Source organism: Caretta caretta, chromosome 9 (assembly GCF_965140235.1).
Source record: "Caretta caretta isolate rCarCar2 chromosome 9, rCarCar1.hap1, whole genome shotgun sequence".
In the NCBI taxonomy this organism is placed as follows: Eukaryota; Metazoa; Chordata; order Testudines; family Cheloniidae; genus Caretta; species Caretta caretta.
Genome location: NC_134214.1, coordinates 52719435 through 52737528, shown reverse-complemented (window position 1 = coordinate 52737528; position 18094 = coordinate 52719435). Strand labels below are relative to the sequence as shown.

The window sequence follows — 18094 nt, the reverse complement described above, 5'->3', positions numbered from 1 at the left end:
GCGACTTCAGCCTGTCTGGAGCAAACCACCTCCAGCCAGCATGGTTCTCTTCACACTGAAGACTTTGGAACACATATTCAGTGCTCTTGAGTTGTGTTTGGTGGTTCTTAGCAACCCAATGGGCCCTCATGGATTCCTGATGTTTCAAACCACTATCTCATTTCCACCCAACTGCTTTTACATCCCTCAGACCTAAAATAATAAAAACGCAATGTTTTCCATAGAAACAAAGCCAAAATCTAGACTGGAAACAAAACAGAAGATTTTAGCTTTGTTTTGTTTAGCAATCCTTTGTCAACAGATTGACAGAATGCAGTCACAAATGACATTTCCCCACCCCCCAAAAATATGTTTTTTGATGAAGCCCAAGTTTTTGGCAGGAAAATTTTTCAGTTGAAATTTTGGGTTGATGGGTTATGGGGCTAGCCATCTGACCATGTGGAAAAGCAGGAACAAAGGACCTCAGAGCACACACATGAACTGGATTCTATGTCTATTTTGGCTGGATTCTATGTCTATATGTCAACCTGGCTGGTTGCTCACAGCAACTTTCATTAGCGTAGTCTCAAATGGCTTCTGTTGCTCTTAATTCCTTCTGGATCAATAGATAAGTTACTCATCAGGTCTGCAGAGGGGTGGGAGGGGGAAGTAAATCACACTCCGCATCCGGGTTAATGATCACAGCAGCAATTATAGCACAGACATATTTCTCACATTATCTCAAACTGTAAAACAACAACTACCACCAATTCCCATCCCTAACCTAAAAGTGATTCGCATATTTTTCCCCATGTGAAACCCTGCAGTACATCCTCTTTTGCAAAAGCATTTACAATTATGAGTGCATTTTTCCCTTTGCTAGCTGAGTGTGCTATCTTGTGCCTTTGGAAAAACCCCTCTCTCCGCAGCAGTTTAGGAAAAGTCTCTTGTTTCCCTGCGCTTCCTGGGAGAAAGGCAGTTCAAACAGAACAATTAATTCAACAAACCATACAATTAAGCCATGATCCCTTTGTAGTTTCCAGCCTGAAACAAAATAAACAGCCCTTGCAACATGGATAAATAATGTCACAGATTGATGGATTTCACCAGCAGCTAACTTTTCCTGTACAGACTTTTTGAAAGCACAAAAACATGGAGAATAAATCTCTGTATTCAAATCCTCTTGGATCGTAACTGGGGAGCTGTGTGCCCACTGTGAGACAACATATTGGATTGAGACTCAGTGATTGGACCCTCAGACTGCCAGCTCCAAGGAGGTAATTATGCAATGCAACTGCATGCAAGCAACTGGTGTGACAGGAGAATTCTCAGACTCTTCCCTCGTGCTGGCCCTTGTCACCATCTTGACACAAAACAGGAGCCAATGAAGCTGTGAAGGAGAAGAGAAATCTACTTCACGCTTGGCTGGACTTGCTACTTTATGAGTTTATAGAAATTCCAGTTTCTGTCCAAATATTGAGCATATCTGATAGTTTGCCAGAAAATGAAATGTCTAGAATCCAGAGGTAACCTATGAGGACACCAGAAATCATAGAAAGTAGAGATGGAAAGTGGGTGTGATATCTCCCAAACTGAAACTGGAGCGATATCTCCTTCTGCGTTAGGGACAGGCACTGCCTGTTGTGGGCTCCTTTCTGTGGGGAGGCTGTCTTCCCAAATGGGAGTTCTGCTGAATGCCCTCAGACACTCCTAGAGAGGTATAGCCACAAGAGACATCTTTTGGAGAGGGATTCTCAATAGCACTACATGTTAAGTGGTTCCATGGTGTAATGGTTAGCACTCTGGACTCTGAATCCAGCAATCCGAGTTCAAATCTTGGTGGAACCTAGAATTTTTTGGGGGAGAGATAGCTCAGTGGTTTGAGCATTGGCCTGCTAAACCCAGGGTTGTGAGTTCAATCCTTGAGGGGGCCATTTAGGGATCTGGGGAAAAAATTGGGGATTGGTCCTGCTTTGAGCTGGGGGTTGGACTAGATGACCTCCTAAGGTCCCTTCCAACCCTGATATTCTATGTTGGCCTAACTCTGAACCCATGAGAGTTGCAAGGAATTTTACCACCCTTTAAGTCTAATTGGCTGTAGGTTGGTATGAGGGTAAAAGCATCTTTATGGCAGTCCTGTGGGAGAAGAAAGTAACTGGGGAAGCTGGTTTCAGGCTTTGAACCAGGTAGACTTGGGAGCGTGCGGACTCTGGAGAACAACGCCAGAGGTTGCTTAGACCGGCTGTACTGTCTATAAGTTACACATACATTTCAGTCTAAAGGAGATTCTAGGTTGCAGAAAACTAGTAAGCACTGTGGAAACTGTATAAATGTGTGTGAACTCTCCCTATATGTTTGAGCATGTTTGCATTAAGCAGTGCACTTTTGCGCTGAAGAATTTAGCCTGTCTGTTTTTGAACTGCCTAGTATACAAACTGGTATCATTGTTCAGTCATCTCATCCCTCCATGCTATGTGATCCCAGACCCAGAGACGTTCTGGGTGGATAGGGAGCAGCCATTCTATTTCCAGCCAATGTCAAATGCAAGTGCAGCTCCCTAAAAGTAAAATCATTCAACTGCATCCACTTAAACTGTGAGTCCAGAGACAACAGCAGTACGGATAGCCTGCTGATCTATAGACCTCCAATCCAGCAGGGATTCCATACAGGGTCTGAAGTGTGTTTGAAATAGTGATTTATTGTCCTAGGAGGCTTCAATATGCATTCTAACAATGGCTCTGATGTGATGGTTTGAAGTCTACCTCCAGTGTCCCCATGAGAACTGTGACAGAATCTCTGGGCTACCACACACCACTAGTTGCACATTAGGTCTGGACTTGGACTGATAGGAACACAAGAATAACCCTCCTTTGTTGCTTGGACCACTGACTCACCAAGTCTGAGATCAGAGTACTCCCCGTTTCCAGGCAGGAAGAAGCTGTCATCATGGGCCACCCCCAAAAGCTCATGGAATTGGTCAAATTCCAAAACTCTCCTAAAAGAAAGCTCTACTGAACCAGGAGGGCAAAAACTAGACAAGATCATGAATGCTACAGCCACTCACTGAGCACTGCCATCAATTCTGCTATGTCCCATCATCTCCCACAGATCTCTATGGTTTTCAGACAACCTGTGATAGAAGAAGCAATAAGAACAAAATCTCACGTTTCAGTGGCATAAAACACAAGCAGACAGAGAGAGACTTTGGCACAGCAATTCTTTCTAACTCATCCCCCTAAATGAAGTCAAGAGACTTACTTCTCCAACACCATAAAGGCTGCTAAGCCATGCCTTGCTACATTATTCTAATTCATAAATTGCTTTATTGACCTGGAATGCACCCGCTTCTCTCCCAGAATCCCTCCTGGCAAGAAGCTGCTTTCCTGAGAAGGTCCTGTACAAGGGATGGCTTCTTACCAACCTCAGGCCAAGAAACATGACACCATTTTCTTCAGAGAATCTGGCCCATGTACACAACAAGAAATCCTAGAAGTATTGCAGGAAATCTGAGTCACCACTTGTGACTCTGATCCTTGCCTCTCCTGGCTGGTGACTAGAGGTCAGAACATATGGGAGCCCAGCTTTCTGAAATTGGCAACTGCTCTATTGACGAAGGAACTCTTCCATCCACACTAAAATGCATAATGTTCTGGCCAGTATTTCAGAAACCATGGCGCAGTGCAACTGACCTTGCTAACTAGTGTGTCGCTATCCTTCCCTTAGCAAGGAGCGAGCAAGAGTTGACTCCAATTCCAGCTGCCCAGCACTGAGATCCTGGGTCCTTTGCATTCAGAAATCATGCTGGAACATGGAACACAGCCTGCACTGATGGGTCACCTCCTTTTGTATAAAGGGGCATTCTTCCAGTCTCATAGTGCTGGATTTCTGTATGACAGTCATTGTCACTGATCATCATATGCTTCTGCTCCAGTTTAGAGACACAGCAGAGGTCAGCAGGAATGCACTGAGAAGGCACCAATTTTTCACCTCTGCTTCCATCCGTGAACTGACATGTTGCTGATTTTCTTCAATGTATTCATTATATACAGCTTTTAATTGGCTCAGACCTGGTCTGTAGATTTTGCATGAGCAGTTTGTTGCAAGGGTGCAAGGTCTGAAATTTGAGCTGTGCTGGTTAGTTTCAATTAGACACATGATCACATGGTGTGTTTCAATCCCTGACTGGATGCACCTAACTCCTGTAATGAAGTGTCTGGTGTAAAGAGCCTCATTTGCAAATTCAACATTTCTTTTTAGCCAATACTCTCCACTTTCCCATTACAATTTGTGGTTTCCTTATTTACTGCCCTACCCCCTAACCCCATCAGAGAGAATCTTCCCACACAGCAACCCCAAACTCAGTTGAAGTTAATTTGTTTTTAAAAGCAATCATATTATTTAAATATACCTAGCCATTCCCTGCAGTGTTTGGCCAATGGTAAGTAGAGTCATAGAATCATAGAATCTCAGAGTTGGAAGGGACCTCAGGAAGTCATCTAGTCCAACCCCCTGCTCAAAGCAGGACCAATCCCCAACTAAATCAGTAAGTAGCACTGACCCAAAAGGGGACCACAATGGTATTGTCTTCTCTCTCCATTTCCATCCCATCAGTCCCTCCTTCCTTCCTGTTTTTCTTTCCTTGACCACTTTTTCTCTTTCTTTCTTCTCTCTTTCTCTAGTTATTTCTTTCCCTGTTGCACTCTTTCCCCCTCTTTGTTGTTACATTCCCTCTGTCTCTTTGTTGTTCACTTCTCTCATATTCTTTTTTCCTCACCTTTCCTCCTCTTTTCTCCCTCTATATTTAAACCCAGGCAGTAACAAATTATTTATGAAGGGCTGTAATTTACAATGCGTTCTTAATGTCTTGGAAGACACAGATAATTTATTTAATGAGTAAAGACTCGATATTTCACAGAAGATGATTCCAGTCAGAAAATTAGTTTCATTAATTCACTGTAAATTCTCTGCCTTGCTTTAGTACAGCAGAAGCTCCTGAAGCCAATGCAAATCTTTGCCATCGTATATATTTTTTTCATCCCTGAATCAGTGTGCAGGTTCTTTTTATCATCTTTGGGCTCCCCCCGCGCTTCCTATGAAAACATGTTATTGCTTTGCCACTGTCTCTTTCAGTCCCACCATCAGTATTCTCCAGGCTGCAGAGAAACTCCCCTCTCCCCCCGTGTTAGGATGTATATTATTCATCAGGGCATCAGATTGGCATTCTAGATCTGTAGGCTGAGGTCCCTAAAGAAGAGTTAAATTGCAAAGTCACTGCACCTTCTCAAAACATTAGTGTTGCGAAAATGCATACAGTTCCACAAGCTTTTGCAGAATAAGGTCAGATCCAGGATAGAATAAAAAAAAGTTTTATAAATCTCAAGCCACACAGTTTTACAAGGGAATATTTCTTATATCTGCTGTCTGCATAACTATTACAGAAAACTATGGAAATGATATATGGTATGCTAGCTCTCTAATCAAAGTGACTATGTTTGGTTTGAGACCATTATGGAGCCAATTCTGGTTGCTTCGGGCGAGGTTCTAACTTTTTTCCTCATACTGAGTAGTACCTTTCTTTGTAAGTAGCCCACTACTTTAAGGTATTACTTAATGTGAGTAACAATAGAAGAATCTATTCTTTACTCATGGGAGTTTTGCCTCAATTGGTCTCCAAGGGTGGGTTTCACAGTTATTTAGGTGCCTAATTCCTGGGAGTTAGACACCTGTGAATGCCACCCCACATGCCTAATTTTTGGAGCAGCTACTGCTTCATCTTGGCCCTGAGTGTCTGCATTTACTGAACACTGCTCAGCAGAGGAAGATTCTGAGAGAGCAGTTTCTCTCCCAGAGACAATCTTAGGGTTTGCATCATTTAGACTCCGCGGCTTCGGGACATGTTCTGTAATTCAGAGAGGGGTCTGATAGCACCTCCTTGTTAGTACCCCCCTAGAATTCCTTATTGGCAACCAGTGCAATACAGTTAAGTGCCAGTTGTGTGCAAAATAAAAGCAAGAATGTTTCTAGTGTGGCATACCTGTAAAGTATTCACATGACCCCATCTATGGCTGATCTGCTACACCTACTAGCTAAGTTGCTTTAGCTCTAGTGATAGATACCAGCCTTGTAGTGCTGTGTTGAAAACCTGCTAACAGTGTGGTAGGGATGAGGATGTAACACCTTGATCCTCCGTGGCAGGCTGTTGATGAGCAATCATTACAGTATAACCTTATTTTTCCAGAGGATCAAGGGCTAAAGATCGCTGCATTCCATTCTTGGCAGACGATGCCTCCCTAGCTGCTGTATTGAGTGGACACTTACTGAGTGTGTCAGGCCGCTGCTGGAAACTAGACAGATAAAAAATGAAAATTCCACACAAAAATATCATCCCCTCCCCAATGCATTGTTTTAACAGCATGTTGGGAACAGCAGTGTAAACAAAGGGTTGTGGTTGTGCAGTTGCTCCACATCCTGACCATGCAAATGTAACCTACCTGCAGCATTTAGTGGTGTGAATAAAGGAAGACACAGTGGGGAGAATACATAGCTCTTGTTTGGGTTTTGGAGGACTCTGGGCCTGCAGTAGCATTGCCACCACTGTGGTACAAAAACCCCAGGACAGCTGGGATGATTCTGAGCATATAAAACTGGACAGTTAGCAGTGTGTATTAAGCACCTTGACAGATTTTCCTGGACAGCTACCTCAAAAAAGGGATGATCCTGGGAAAACCTGGACAGGTGGCAACCCTACTCTGCCGACTTTCTGGAGCTTGGTGGAATGACTCTGCTGAACGGGACAGAATCATTCAGAAAGTGAGTATGGTGGGCACTGGGCATGTTCATTAGCTTGTTGAAGCTAACTGGGTGATTTCCCTTGTGGGCAAGCAGCCTGGCAGGACACACCCAGACTCTCTGTCTGAGAGTGGAACCAATAGGAACTCAAGGGGAGGGAGAGGAGTTTATAAATAGAAGTAGTGGGTGGGAGCTACACCGAAGAACTCAGTAGTGGAGTAGCGAAAGAACAAGAAAGATCTGCTGCAAGGATTGTGTTCCAGGGTCTTTGTCAGTTTTGCTGGATTAGACTGCAGGCTCCCTCACCCTACTGGAGAAGAAGAGAACTGCAATTTGGTGCAGGCTGTGCAAATTGTAGAGGTAGCTTTTCTCCAGGTAAATATATGAGCTGGTGTGTCACTGTTTCCTCACTCTTTGTAGTATGTGTGGCTTGGAGGGGGTGGGTATACCATGCCAGGAATCAACTGTCCATCATTCTCAGTAGCCCCCAAGCTCCAAGGAAAGAGAGACATGAAATTTCAGTAGGAACATACTAGAGGAAAATGGGGGGTACGTAGCACAGTGTGGTGGAGCTATAGGCAGTGCCTATCTAGATCTAGTATTCAGTGCTGGCAGTCACTCCCTCTCCTCAGAGTGTAATTACCCCGACAGCCCTTGTCCCCCAGCTGCACTCGTGGCAGCTAATCCGCTCCAGCAAACTCAAACCCATTTCTGTGTGCTCTGGCATTTTTGCTCACATATCTGACGCTCTCTTTGTTCAGCCAGCAACAGGCCCTGGCAAACTCCAATGATTCATTACGGTTTCATTGCTCCAGACATAATGAGGTAAAATGAAAACAACTTCTCCCACCCCAGCTCTGTGAACTGGGAACTCATAAAGGCTAAACAGCTTTTAATTATGAACTTGTTCCGATTATGCCCAGCCTTTCTGTTTCCTCCCAAAGAGCAGGCCAGTGTGAGAGGTCAAGATGAACTTCAATTACAGAGCTTCTGGCACACACGGTTAGGAAAACTGGCGTGTTTTCCCTTCCTAAAACCAGACACCTGCATTGTGTGAGCTGTCGCTCTCCGGGGGCCCATTCTCCTGGCTACAACGTTGCTGAAAGCAGAACAAACACTTTTTTTTTTCTGGACAAGAATGAGACTTTTTTTTCCCCTCCTGTTCTGCAACACACCACCCCCTGACTCCCACCGCAGCTGTGAGATCGCAGGATCTCACGAAGGGGGGGCCCTTGCTATGCTGAAATCCAACTTCCCATGCACAGGATCAGCTTTTGCATTTGCTAAGCTCGAGTCCAATTTCTTTAAATTTCAGGGTCAAGGTTCAAATCTGCAATCTGTCCTCATTCATCTTTCCATTGAGAGGAAGGAGTGTCCAGGGGCTAGTGTGCAAGCTTGGAAGACCTGGGGTTCAATTCCCTGTGTGATCCTGGGCAAGTTCCTTAGCTTCTCTGTATCTCCATTTCCTCCTCTGTAAAATGGGGATAATATTGGTACCATGCGTTTTGTGAGGTGCTTGGTTATCATGGCCATGGGGGCACTCGAAGCATTGTGGACGAGAAGCTTTTAACATGGTCAGAGAGATGTGTGAGTTGCTAAGGGCTAGTTGGTGGCTTTGTCACAAGCCCTGTGTAGGGGGCAGTGTGCAGCTTAGCAGCCCATGAGTAATGTTGCTCTCTGCTTGCTCTCCCATTTCTGCTGGGGGAGGGAGAGATGTAGTGCTTTGCAGATGTCTCTGACCCCTTTGTATCACTCTGGTGGTACAAAGGGGATGGACTTCCCTAGCAGGGAAGTGTGAGGTTGCCCTGCTGTAGGAGAATGCCTGGGGGATTTGTATCCAGCTGTAAGTCTCCTGCTCTCCACCGGCTCTTCAGTTGTAGGTGTGTACCTGGGCAGGGCAGGGGCAAGATGGGGGCTTGCTACAGCATGCTGTGCTCCAGCCATCTAAAACTGTTGGACTGGTCCCTAGCGAGCCATTCTGGTTGGCGTAGCTTAGAGCAGCCAAAGAGCTGGGGGACCAGAAGGTGGCTAAGGGCTGCCTGCCCCTGAACCCAGTGCTCAGCACAGCTTGGCCAACCCTGAGCAAAACATTAGTGAGTAGAACTGAGATCCAGGAGAGAGCCCAGATCAGCGTCTCAGCATCTGACTTCACTGGAGAGTTAACTCAGGCTCTTCCTCATGGAGCTGCCCTAACTTGGCTCCTGTCCACATACAAAACAAAACCCTCTTGCCCAAACTCAGTGGTGCTTCCATCCTGGGTTAGCTGGCTTGTCTGGGGCTATAGGCTAAACCCTGAAAGAGGCTTTCACTCAGGCTGGTGCCTACCCACTTTGCAGTGAGGATACAGGCTTCATTGCTTGCGTGGCTGATAGTCCTCCAGTGTCTTCCCATAATTCCCCAGGTGCCCAGGGTGCCTGACCATTTCTCCCACAAGTTACTGGGGAAGAACCATAGAGCGGTTCAGCTCACTGCAGCACTAAGAACCATGGCGGGTGCCCCCGGAAAACCTAGCAACACACATGGATGAGCACAGCACCAATGAGGCCTCCAACCCAGGCAGGGCTTTGCAGCGTGGCAATTTACACCTAGGCTAGGATATCCTGGATGCTCGCCCCTGGGGGCTGATGACTCGAGGTAACTCTGCAAGAGCCCTGAGCAAGACCTACAGGAGCACAGCAAGGAATGAGCCACAAAGGGCGAGGAGCAGGGAACTGGGAGATCAGTGGTTACAACCGCAAGAGGTCACAAGATAGTTTTGGTACATACACGTGCCTGGTTCCTTTTAAAACAAATGCTGTTACTAGACCATAATGCATGTACATCTGTATCTATATGGCCAACATATGGGAAATATACATTGATTTCTTCCCGGTTTGAAGCAGAGGTGGCAGAAATTTTACAGGTTTCAGAGTAACAGCCGTGTTAGTCTGTATTCGCAAAAAGAAAAGGAGTACTTGTGGCACCTTAGAGACTAACCAATTTATTTGAGCATGAGCTTTCGTGAGCTACAGCTCACTTCATCGGATGCATACCGTGGAAACTGCAGCAGACTTTATATACACACAGAGAATATGAAACAATACCTCCTCCCACCCCACTGTCCTGCTGGTAACAACTTATCTAAAGTGATCATCAAGTTGGGCCATTTCCAGCACAAATCCAGGTTTTCTCACCCTCCACCCCCCCACACAAATTCACTCTCCTGCTGGTGATAGCCCATCCAAAGTGACAACTCTCCACACAATGTGCATGACAATCAAGTTGGGCCATTTCCTGCACAAATCCAGGTTCTCTCACCCCCCCACCCCCCTCCCAAAAACCACACACACAAACTCACTATCCCGCTGGCAATAGCTCATCCAAAGTGACCACTCTCCCCACAATGCGCATGATAATCAAGGTGGGCCACCCCCAGCACAAATCCAGGCCTTCTCACCCCCCCCCACCCCCATACACACACAAACTCACTCTCCTGCTGGCAATAGCTCATCCAAACTGACCACTCTCAAAGTTTAAATCCAAGTTAAACCACCAGAACATCCGGGGGGGGGGTAGGAAAAAACAAGGGGAAATAGGCTACCTTGCATAATGACTTAGCCACTCCCAGTCTCTATTTAAGCCTAAATTAATAGTATCCAATTTGCAAATGAATTCCAATTCAGCAGTTTCTCGCTGGAGTCTGGATTTGAAGTTTTTTTGTTTTAAGATAGCGACCTTCATGTCTGTGATTGCGTGACCAGAGAGATTGAAGTGTTCTCCGACTGGTTTATGAATGTTATAATTCTTGACATCTGATTTGTGTCCATTTATTCTTTTACGTAGAGACTGTCCAGTTTGACCAATGTACATGGCAGAGGGGCATTGCTGGCACATGATGGCATATATCACATTGGTGGATGTGCAGGTGAACGAGCCTCTGATAGTGTGGCTGATGTTATTAGGCCCTGTGATGGTGTCCCCTGAATAGATATGTGGGCACAGCTGGCAACGGGCTTTGTTGCAAGGATAAGTTCCTGGGTTAGTGGTTCTGTTGTGTGGTGTGTGGTTGTTGGTGAGTATTTGCTTCAGGTTGCGGGGCTGTCTGTAGGCACTTGCACTTGCCTAGCACCTGGAGGAAGAGCAGCTGGCTGAAGCTGCGGGAGGAAGACTGAGGTGATGCTGATAAGAGGAGGGCAGTGCTTTGAAGACTTTACCTTCTCTGCAACGTCCTCCATAACTTAGGGCATCTGCTGGTACAGCCAGGACATCTGGTTCTGTTCCTGGCTCTGACACAGACCTCCTGTGTGAGCTTGGGCCACTCTGAGTCTCTTAACCTCTGCATGCCTTAGTTTTTCCCTTTGTGAAATGCGGATAATATTACTTCCCTACCTCACTGGGAGTTGTGAGACTTAATTCTCATTACATTTTGGAGGCATTCAAGTTGTGCAGCAATGAGGCTCAGAGAAAAGCCTATGAATAAAAACCTTCTATTTCATCAGAAGAGAAAATGCAACTATAAACCCTTATCTGCTAAAACAGTAGATCTTTTAAATAATGATACTTCCTGTACAGTGAACCAAAATGCATGTCAAAACAGCAGAACTCTCCGCGAGCTATTTAAGGAAGCACATTTTTGTGCAACAAGGTTAACCATTTTACAGGTTCCTCCTGTACAATAATAGAAATTGCATAGTAATTACCAGCTTCTGGAGATTAAATGACACTTCATGGTTTTCATAGGTATTGTTCTGTAACCTGCCTTCTGGGGCAAAGAACTGAAATAACCACAGTTATTTTGTAATTCCTCTGCTCCATTATAGAAGGTCCAATCTTCTGAGAGATTTCAGCTGCCATGTGAAAGAGGAGTCTTGTTTACCATAGCCTGTTTGGTTTGTTCAGAAAAGGTGACTTAGGTTGACTCCTGTCTTTGAGGTGAATCTGAAAGTGATTAGTCCAGTACCACAGCCAGATCACCAGCTGGTTTAAATTGAGAGCAAAGGGGCCCAAATGTAATCTAGCAATAACCCTTGATTCCTGCCTTTGTCTTTTCAAAGTTGGTGTCTCCAAAAGTGCTGCTGGAAGTGGTGGTGGAGGCATTCTTATCGGTGAAGACAGGGGGGTACTTATTCTGCAGTGAGTTCACTTTGAGATAGTATCACCAGGATGGCACTATGTTCAAGCAGTGGATAAGCAGCGTTCTATTCCCTTGTATTCCCTGGGTTCTACTCCCTTGTAATCTTGGGCAAGTCCCTTTACCTCTTTATTGGCCAAATTCAGGCCTCCTGTATGCAGACACAACTCTCTTGAAGTCCCCGAATCTGACCTTGGCTCCATTTATTAGCTTCCCTATCTGTGCAATGGGCATAATAACACTCACTTTCCTTTGTAAAGTGCTTTGAGATCCTAGTAGGCACAGTGTGACACAGAAACATGCTGGGCATTTGAACATGTACTAATTAATGCTAACATAAATTCTGGAAGGGATAGTAAGCCTCCTGCTTCAGGGCTTAAGCCAATCTCTAACTCTTAAAGACCAGGCTGAGACCTTATACCCCATCTGTCCACTCCAGGGTTCTTACACCTTCCTCTGAAGCATCTGGTGCTGGCCACTGGCAGACAGGAGAGTGGGCTAAATGGACCACGGCTCAGATCTGCTTTGGCAATTCCTATATTTCTATGTTCAAACAGTTGTGACTATTACAATTAACATCAGCCCGGTTAACCTTAGGGACTACCCATATACTGAGATCAGATAGGTTGGAGCTATAGACTATCCTCATTGTATGAATTTGTGTTTACAGGAGTTAAACCCTTCCATACCAAGGTCTTTCTCAATACACTGTATCTCTGTGGAATCCTTTGAGGCAAGGTGCCTCCATCATAGTATTAGAGGGCTCTCAATTAATCACAGTTAACTCAAGCGATTAACTCAAAACAAATTAAAAAAATAACCACAATTAACAGCAGTTTTAATTACACTGTTAAACAATAATAAAATACCAACTTAAATTTATTATAAATATTTCTGGATTTTTTCTACATTTTCAAATATTTTGATTTGAATTACAACACAGAGTACAAAGTTTACAGTACTCACTTTATATTATTTTTATTACAAATATTTGCACTGTAAAAAGATAAACAAAAATAGTATTTTCAGTTCACCTCATATAAGTATTGTAGTGCAATCTCTTTATTGTCAAAGTGCAAGTTACAAATGTAGAATTATTTTTTTACATAACTGCACTGAAAAATAAAACAATTTAAAACTTCAGAGCCTACAAGTCCACTCAGTCCTACTTTTTATTGAGCCAATCACTAAGACAAACAAGTTTGTATACATTACGGGAGATAATGCTGCCTGCTACTTATTTACAATGTCACCTGAAAATGAGAACAGGCATTCACATGGCACTGTTTGTTTTTTACAGTGCAAATATTTGTAATAAAAAATAATATAAAGCGAGCACACTATACTTGTATTCTGAATTGTAATTGAAATCAATGAAGAAAATGAAGAAAAACATCCGAAATATTTATAATAAATTTAAATTGGTATTCTATTATTGTTTAACAGTGCCATTAAAACTCCAATGAATCGCAATTCCTTTTTTTCAATCATTTGACAGCCCTAAGTATTAATCTCCATAGGTTTTAAAGTTAGAAGGAACTAGTGTGACCATCTGACGTGGTCTCCTGGATAAGACAGGCCACAGAATTACCCTCAGTGGTTCCTGCATTTACCCCCAACACCTTGTGGTTGCACTAGAGCATATTTTTTAGAACAACATTCTAATTTGGATTTAAAGACTCCCAAGTGGGGGAGAACTTGCTACATCCCTTGGTTAGGAAGTGTCCACTCCCCAAGAGAGCAGCCTGGAGAATGTGGGCTTTAGTCTGGCTACTTCTCTTGTGTGCAGTGAGTGTTCTGTCACTTGAACAATTTCCCTCACCTCTGTTATGGAGCTATGGTATATTTTAGAGTGCGTGGTTGAGTGGGACAATAGCGTTCCTACTACCGCTCTTTTATTCATGAGCCATGTTGCTTTTTGTTTTTCCTAAAGTATGTTTCTGATCATATTTTGTTAGGTTTCCAGAGGCCTTTGCCCATTGGTCGCCCTACAACTAATTTAATACAAAAAAACAACTCTACTTTCCAAGTTTTTCATAAAAAAATCCATGATTCCAGGCACTTCTTTCAGTCAGGTTCTTTTTCTATCTGAAATTCAGACGTCTTCAACAAAACAGCCCCAGGACATTGCTCCTGAGAAAACACTCACTGGTTAGTCTATAAGTAATCATGCAGACAATTTACCTGTAAGGTGTGGTTATGCTCACTTTGGTCATTGTTTTGTATTTCAAAGGAAATCCGAAAGAGTGGCAATATTACTGCCCGCTGAGCTAGACCCTGGAGGGCCCACAATGTTAATTCTTGGTTTGATTTCTTTTGAACTATAAAGGGAAATTTAATTAAAAACAGAGGAAGAGACAGCAATCTGTAAGTAAATTCTGTTCTTTTTTTATTTAAAACAAGTGAGTGGGTATTTCTTAGTAAAAATGTCCAAAGGCTATTTAGTAAGAGTTCAAACCAGAAATTATGTTAGAATCTTTCTGTTTTGAAGAGGATACAACAAGAAAGTTAGGAAAGTCAGGAAATAAAACTGGAGTTTGGCAGTCATCCTCTGATTGCAACACCTCCCCCTTTTATCTCCCCAAGTTTTCATCTTCCAAAACTAGAGATTTAATTAGAAAAAGAGGGGAGAAAATTCTCGGCCTTTCAGCTCCACAAAACATGCAGACAAATAAATTAAAAAGTGGGAGAAGTGGAACTAACCCAATAATCCGTGAAAACCTAATTTCCCTCACAAGCGTTGCTGACGCAAGTGTGTCCCCTCTCCTTTCCCATTCTCCAGTTCAGGGGCAGTGATTGCAGAAATTGGCTAACAAGATCAGAAAATTTAATTACCGTTCTGCCTCCTCTTCCCAAGAAATTGGATGTCACACTTCCTTGTAGCCTGCTTTAAGACGTGCAGTAGCTGATTTTCACGTGGCTTGATCCCTACTTTCTCCCCCAACCCCTTCCCCCGGCTAAAAAATATCCACCCAGTGCTGCTAAGCCTTCAGCATGCAGACAGAGTCTTGGGGTGGAATCCACTGAAATCGGTGTCACAACTCCCATTGACTTCAGTGGGGCCAGGATTTCACTCCTGGTACCTTGGGGTGCCAGAGAGTGGAGATGAAAGACATGAGCTTTTCTACTCGATCTCTTTGCTGCTTGATCCCTAGTTTGAACAGGGGTGAGCTGAAGCTGTCAAATTGGCTATCAGATCATTTTAATTCACGTGTTAAGGCTTCAAACAAGATCAGGTCCCAGTTGTGCTAGGCACTGTAAACACACTTGTTAAAAAGACAGTCTCTCACCTGGAGATCTTACAGTCTAAGCAGAGAAGACAGTCACCAGATGGGAGAGGAAACAGTCACTTGCCCAAAGTCACACTGTAGGTTAGTGGCAGATCCAAGAATGGGTGCCAGTTCAGTGCCCTAGACACTAGATTATGCTGTCACTCTACAGGGAAAGACATTGGTCACAGAAATGGAATGAGCCAACAATCCCTGGGGATACCACTCAACCAACTCATGTTTGGTATGTTTAGACTACAATTAGACACCTGTGTCTGGCCCATGCCAGTTGACTTGGGCTCAGGCTAAGCGGCTGTTTAATTGCAGTGTAGACATTCAGGCTAGGGCTGGAGCCCGGGCTCTAACACACTCTGAGGTAGGAGAGTCCCAGTGCTTAGGCTTTGGCCTGAGCCCCGACATCTATACTGCAATTAAACAGCCCCTTAACCTGAGCCCTGAGAGCCCGAGTCAGCTGGCACAGGCCAGCCAGGAATGTCTAAATTACAGTGCAGACACACTCTTATTCTTAGAAATCTTTAACATACAGTACAGTTCCCAAAGGGCTGCCTGCTCTCACACTGAGGACTTGTCTGTGCTGGGGATTTGTCCCAGTACAGCAGGCAGGGGCCACTTACTGGTGTAGCTAGACCAGGGCGTAACTTTAGTACAGTCAGGGGAGTTGCTAGAAACAGAGGCTATGGCTACACTAGAGAGCTTACAACGGCGCAGCTGCATCAATGTAAACTCTCTAGTGTAGCCACTCTAAGATGATGGGAGAGAGCAATCCCGTCAATTTAATTAATCCACCCCCAAAGAGCAGTGGCAGCTATGTTGGCAGGAGGAGCTGTCCCACCGTCATAGCGCTGTGAACACCGGTGCTTAGATTGGTGGTGTACTTACATTGCTCGGGGGGGTGCCATCTTCACACCCCTTTGCAACTTAAATTATACCACCATACATGGTACTGTAGACATAGCCAGAGATTTTCATTGTCATGGCTTATCCTGGGTTGTCTGCAGCACAAAGTTGTACTTGTCCAAATAGCACCTTTACCTTTAAAGGTTTATATGAGGGGTTTGCCCCAGTGTGGCTAGGCCACCAGCTGGAATCAGGGCAAATGCCAGCCCAGAGAGGCCAAAACTTTTGCCTCCCCATTTTGAGGCACATGTAGTTAGGCCCTGGCTAAGACCCAGTGGAGATGGAAGAGCACAGGGTGGTACAGCCTGTGGCAGCGATGCCCACAATCAGATGCACATTATGCACAGCGCATGCAGTTGGGAGGGATGCAACTTGGCCAGGGAGAGTCCAGGGCGGCCTGGGGTGTATGTGTGTGGGGAAAGGGGAAGTTTGCCCTTCCCTTTGAGAGGGCCCCAGGTTGAGTGGTATTTGGGGGTTGCAGCACCACTCATTGACCTTTTAGTTTTTTAATTGCCTGTTTTGCCGCTAAGTGGGAGATAAAAAATGCGTCTGGGTAGACACCCTGCTAAGGTAAAGTGAGAGTGCTTCAGTGGTGCATCCCCTGTGAAAAATTTCTGGGGGCACCCCTGGTCTGTAGATTGGTGGGGATTTAGGGGGGAAGCCAGCGCAGGAGCGGCTGCATGATTTGTTTCGTAATGTCTCAGCCCCTTGTCTACTGGTTAAGGATGATGTAATTAACAAAAGAAGAGGCAACATAACACTAGCCTGTTCTCTCCAGCGTTCTCTCCAGCGTAGGAGTCCCCCCAGTGATCTGAGCTTTGCTCCTGGTTTGTGATGTCACGAGAATCCCATGGCAGAACAGCAGTCTCGCTAGACACAGCTGCTCTATTTATTATTCCATTAGTATTCCCCTCCTGTACCATTCCCTGCTAACTGTAAGCTTCACTTAGAATGCAGAGCAAGCAGCATATCAGATAAAGAATAATGATTTATTGAACATATTGGCAAACAGCATAGATAAGATATAAATGTACTTTGAAAACTCAGCAGCGTTTATAAGAACATATTCTGAGCCATTCACAATCAGCCTTTGGCATTCAGCTTTTTTTTACAACAAATATGAATGCATCTTTTGCACTAGCACAAACACCCATCTCGGGAGATACCTACAAACACACACACACACACACACCCCTGCACAAGAAGACACCTAAACATACATTCATTCAGGAGCATGTTTATGTGTATGTTTGGAGTTGCCTGCAGACAGATATACAGGATTTTTTGTGCTTATACAGCAGATTCATTCATATTATCTGTGTAAATGCTGCATGTGTGGATTAAAAGTGGTTTGCAGTGCACACCCATATCAATGACTGCTGATGGGGATACTCACATACACTGAAACCTGCATGTGATCACATGTACACATCCACACACATTTAACTCCTACACACAAAAGTCTGCATGTCACAAACTCATGCACTTTAGACACCTGTGGGTCAGATTCTCAGCTGCTGTAAATTAATTTAGCTCCATTGAAAATATTCTGATTTACACCAGCTGAGGAGTTGGCTCATATGTGAGTTAACATATATGCATGCAATTAAATTGCTGTCAAGACCAAAATATGTTATACAGCGAACCAGATTTGCACCATAGGGCATAGCATAAGCTTTCCTAATTCCAGCACTGAACTTTCTGTTACTCTCAATAGGAGGAAGATGAAAAATCTGATGATTATGTAGAACTAGGAGAGGAAATGAAGATGTGAGACCGCAGAGTTCTCGCTCAGTTAATGGAGGGTCCTTGTTATAAACACTACCATTGCACACGAATAGGAGGTCCTTCCTTTGAAACAGGTAATTGCATCTGTGCATTCCCTCTCAAACCCAGCCTCTTTCTTGTCAAATACAAACTCTAATGCCCATGTGCCAGGGACGTGGTCACCTGTCCCACGTGTGCTATCGGCTGAGCATGCCACATGTCAGTTTGATTTACAGCCAATGTAGAAGTGGGTCTCACCGGA

At 44.4% G+C, this 18094-nt stretch overlaps 1 non-coding gene across 1 annotated transcript; it reads left to right on the top strand.

Moving 5' to 3' along the window:
* Window positions 1-1755: 1755 nt before the first annotated feature.
* TRNAQ-CUG (transfer RNA glutamine (anticodon CUG)) lies at window positions 1756-1827 on the top strand. The gene has a single exon. It is a non-coding gene; the product is annotated as a tRNA-Gln (tRNA).
* Window positions 1828-18094: the final 16267 nt, after the last annotated feature.